Source organism: Gracilinanus agilis, chromosome 4 (assembly GCF_016433145.1).
Source record: "Gracilinanus agilis isolate LMUSP501 chromosome 4, AgileGrace, whole genome shotgun sequence".
Taxonomy (NCBI): Eukaryota; Metazoa; Chordata; class Mammalia; order Didelphimorphia; family Didelphidae; genus Gracilinanus; species Gracilinanus agilis.
Genome location: NC_058133.1, coordinates 262,011,442 through 262,016,705, shown reverse-complemented (window position 1 = coordinate 262,016,705; position 5,264 = coordinate 262,011,442).

The following is a 5,264-nucleotide window of genomic DNA, read 5'->3' as shown; positions in this document are numbered from 1 at the left end:
AATGGATAAAGCTACTCTTCCCTCTCAGGGTTAGTTACACTGAGAGTAAGGTTTAAATATTACCTCTTAATGCTCTCTTTCTCTCCTTTTTTTTTAATAGTATTCATCCCTTCCCCTTCCCATGCCCTCTTTGTGTGTAATAGAATATCCTATTTTTCTTATTCATTCAAGTTTCTCTTGGTGTCCTCTACTATTCACACCCCTCTTTCCCACCCCCATATCATCTTAGACCATTTAGTATTCCAACCTCTCCCTATGAATAATTCTTCTAATTACTATAATAGTGAATACTATAATAGAGAATAGAGTTCCTCACAGAGAATTATACATAACATTTCTCCACATAGGAATACAAATAATTAGATCATATTGAAGCCATTAAAGAGGCAAATTTTAAAAATACAAGTTTTCTTTCTTTCCCCTCTATAAGAGGGAAATTTTAAGTATTTTATAGATATATATTTAAGGTTTGGCCACCAGGAATCAACAATTCAGGTTGATTCCGTAATTAAATCAGACCCAAGTCAGCATCGGGTTAAGGCAGTTTATTTACAGTTAGGAAGGTAAAGGTATGGGAATAAAGAGAAAGGGAGAGGCTAGTCCAGGCCTGCAGAGGCCTGGACGAGAGAGAAGGTTAAAAGGCTAAATAAATTAGGCTGCAAGCCACAAGGCCTAGCAACCAGATAGGCTAGTGCCTAATTAAGGCAGGGTTTGGAAACAGCCTAGGTAGGCCAAGGAAGTCAGCCTAACTTACCCACGTGACAATACAGAGTGCAAGTGAACTGTGGTCTCAGGAGATCCTTCAGCACCAAGTTCAAGGCGGGAACTGCCTCCACAGGAAGTAACCAACATACTTAAAGAGACAGTGTCTTTTGTCACTTCCCGTGGGTCCACCTCTAATTCAAGTGGACAAATGGCAGTTTCTACACTGATTTTGGACTGCCCTTTGGGCAGTCCCTAGTTCTTGATTTGTTACTTATTGTCACGTGTGGGTAACTCATCTCCCCTCCCCATTAAGGGAGGTGAGGATTACATCACTTCTATGCCTAGGATGAGTAGGGTTTTGACTATGAATCGGCTAGAGTTAATTCCATTTACACACCTCTGTTTCTTATTTACCTTTTCATGTTTCTCTTGATTTTTGTGGTTGGATATCAAACTTTCCATTTAGTCCTGGTCTTTTCTGTGCAAATACTTGGAAATCTTCTATCTTGTTGACTGTCCAAACTTTCCCCTGGAAATATATAGTTAGTTTTGATGGGTAGGTAATCCTTGGTTGTAGACCCAGTTCTCTTGCCTTTCTGAATATCATATTCCAAGCCTTGCAGTCTTTTAGTGTGGAGGCTGCCAGATCCTGTGTGATCCTGATTGGTGCTCCTTGATATCTGAATTGTCTCTTTCTGGCTCCTTGTAAATTTTTTTCTTTTACTTGGAAGCTCTTGAATTTGGCTATTATATTTCTGGGGGTTGTCTTTTCTGGGTCTAGTGTAGAGGGTGATCTATGGATCCTTTCAATGTTTATATTGCCCTCTTGTTGTAGAACTTCAGGGCAATTTTGTCAAATAATTTCTTTTAGTATGGAGTCCAAATTTCTATTAATTTCTGCTTTTTCTGGAAGACCAATGATTCTCACATTGTCTCTTCTAGGCCTGTTTTCTTGGTTTGTCACTTTCTCATTGAGATATTTCATGCTTCCTTCTATTTTATCAGTGTTTTGACTTTGTTTTTTTATTCTTGCTGTCTTGAGAGATCATTAGCTTCCAATTGCTCAATTCTAGTCTTTAGGGACTGGTTTTCGGCTATAATCTTTTGGTTTTCCTTTTCAATCTGGTCATTTCTGGTCTTCAATTTACTTGCCTCACTTCCAGTTGTGAAATTCTGCCTTTTAAACTGCTATTTTATTGCCAGATTTTGGTTTCCAATTTGCTTACCATTTTGTTTGATTTTTGGGCATCTTTCTCCAATTGGGAGTTTCTGTCTTCTAACTTGGTAATTTCCTCTTGAGCTTTTTTCCACTTCTCTCACCAAATCTCTTCCATCTTTCTCATCATCTCAGATTTGAACTCTTCAATAGCTTGTGGCCAGTTTTCATTATTTTGGGAAGGTTTGGATATGATTATTTGTTTGTTCTCTTCTGCTGTTTGCTCTGTTGTCTGGATTTTATCTGTGTAAAAGTTGTCGAGTGTTACAGATTTCTTCTTGATGATCTCTCTTTTGGGGTTCTTGTCTCTGGCTTGCCACTGTTAGCCCTGCACCCTCTGGGGTTTATCCTCACACTCAGGGTCTGTCTGCGCTCTTTAGGCTCCTGAGGTCTCAGGTCTAGTTGTTCTCAGGGTCAAGCCTCCTGGAGGTCCCCTTGCTTGTTCCTCTGTCCAAGGCTCCTTTAACAGTTTCAGGGCGCTGCTTCCATAGTCATGTTCCCCTTCTTCACTGGGCCCCCACTCAAGTTTCGTGCCTGGGCTCAGGATCCAAGTCCTCGCCTGCGCTCAGGATCTGTGTCTACACTTGCGAACGTGCCTGCACTCGTGCCTGAGCTCAGGGTCTGTGTTCAGTCTGCACGTTCTTTAGCCTCTTGGGGTCTTAAGTCTTGCTGCTCTCAGGGGCAGGCCCTGGTGACCCCAGGTAGCTGCCAAGGACTTAATGCGTGCCCCAAACTTGCTCTAAGTCTTGTGCACTGGCTTTGGCACTGTAGGTGATGTGGGGTGGGGGAGGGGGTTGCTCAGCTCGCATTTTAGTGAGAGCTGTTTCACCCCTTTATAGCATGGATATGCCCCGATTCCATGTACCTCCAATGCTGCGCCCTGTTGTGGGGTCCCTTCGTTACTCTGGATTTGTTTTTATGTCTTCTTGAGGAGTCCTATATGTTTCGGTTAGGAGAGGTTAAGCAGCTGCTTTTTACTCTGCCACCATCTTAACCAGGAAGTCTCCAAGGTTCTATGTAGGAGTTTTGAAGGAAAGAAAAGCTCCAGAATATAGCCTCTATTTTCTCAAAAAAAAAAAAAAAAAAAAAAAAAGGCAAGGTCCTCTGCTGAAAAAGATGAAGGTAGTATAGAATACCTGTTGAGTGAACAAAGATTTATGCCAAGATTCACTAAGATAAGGACCTCAACTTTTTCCAGAAAACAAATAATTCTTCAGAATACATGAGACCACTGAAATAATAATTGTGGGGAGAAGAGATAGTATGGACTCCTTTCAGAGAAGTACATCTCCTCTCAAGGAAGTGACCTGTAGAAACTGAAACTTAAGAGCAGTATATAACCTTCTTCACCTCTGATAATGTTGAAGAAACAACATTATACTGATAAGTAGGATTGAAAAATGTGCTCTACTCTGGCTAAGACCAAATGAATATAAGTATAATTAGATATTGCTGGCCTGCGTTCTGATTAGCTAACTTCCGTGTATAAATTGTAACTCTCTAGTGACCAGCCAGTGGTGAACGAGAGGAGGGACCATCTTTGCGTCTGGGAACCAGGATAAAAGGAGGTCAGTGATAGTGAGGGCTCACTGATTGTAACACATGTAACACTAACCTGTGAGTGCCTATTTTCCCAAGAATGAAATAAAAATGCTGGTTCCTAAAATTGCTTCTACCATAATGAGAGAGTGTCTGAAGATTTATTTGAGCCAGTGATAGTCCTACTCACTAATTTAAGAAATTTAGCTCTTTTTCCCACTTATTTTCATTCTAAAAAAATACAGCTGATATGCCCACTCGAACCATTTTTTCTGTGATTGGTCGACAAGAGTAAGAAAAAAATCAGATGCCTGGATCTCAAAACAAAAGTATTGGAAACCAAATATTTCTCTCACAAAGGGTGGTAGTTGAGGCACTAGGAAGCATGAAATAATCCATTGTCAAATTTAACAAGAAAAGCTATTGAGTTGTTACTCTCCTTTTGTTTATACAACTATTCTCTTTGCTTAAATTTATTCCTCTTCAAAATACCAATAGTTGAGTTTAAAAGAAAACCGCGTACTGCATATTTTTATAAGTAGGATCATGACCTTAGATTTTCATATAAAAAGACACTCAAAGGATATAGATCGGGAAAGTAAAACAAAGAGAATAATATACCCAATGACTAAAATAATCTAATTGAAGACAATATTAAAAAGACAAGTAAAATTAGATGGGGTACAATGATCATGGTGTTTGTTCCTAATAACGATTAAAATACTTTCTTTGCATTTCTGCTAAGAAATGGCAAGCTACAAAGGTGGAACGTTACATGTTCTATCCTTCCCAATCTTTATATCAAATAGTTTTACTTAAATTTTTATTCCTAAATAAAGGGAAGGTACTATTGGGCAAGGAGCTCTGTTGGAAAGTGATTGTTGTATAAAAACAAAATGCAGCAATAAACAGTTTTAAAAGACTGTTAAAAATATGGTTGTGCTTCAAGGAGCCATCATTCTGTAATAGTAATTTTAGACGGCAGCTGTTGAGGGTTCTGATTCTCATTGTAAGAATACAAAAATAGCTCCTTGCCTGCTGTGCCTCTGGCTTGATTTCAGGTTTTCTCTTGCAAGCATACTGCCTTTCCAGGACAGAGTTGTGGTGGGCGGCACTTTAAAGAAGAGTATGTTGTATCAACTGGTATTGATAAGCCAATTTCTTTTCTTAAAAATATTTTTATCATTATCATTTGTTTTTACATCACCTTCTTTTTCCAACTAGGATGCATCTTCCTCCTTTACCCAGTGAGCTGTTTCTTATTACAAAGAATAAAAACAGGAAAAAAGGCACCTAAGTAAGAGCAACCATCACACCAATGGTTTTTTTTTTCTTCTTTTTTTTTTTAGCCCCTACCTTCTGTCTTGGAGTCAATATTGTGTATTGGCTCCAAGGCAAGTGGTAAGGGTAGGCAATGGGGGTCAAGTGACTTGCCCAAGGTCACACAGCACACCAATGGTTTTTGATAGTACATGCAACATTTCACAGCCATAATGCCCTTTTCTGGACAAAGAAGGGAGGGAAGCAAATTCTTTCTGAGGGTGAATTTAACCCTTATAATTATGTAGTATTCATTTTTTGTTCTTTCTGTTCATGTTGTTTTAAGTCATCATGTATTTTATTTTCTTGGGTCAACTTGGTTGCACCATTTTCTCTCAATTTTGATTCCCAGAAACATGAAAAAAATCTGTAAAATGTGATAGTTTCTACTACATACCATGTAGCAGTCTTCCCCCATTCCAGGTTGAAGAGTGGCAGTAATATACACTAACTCTAAGCACAAAGTGATGTCACTGGAACCTGA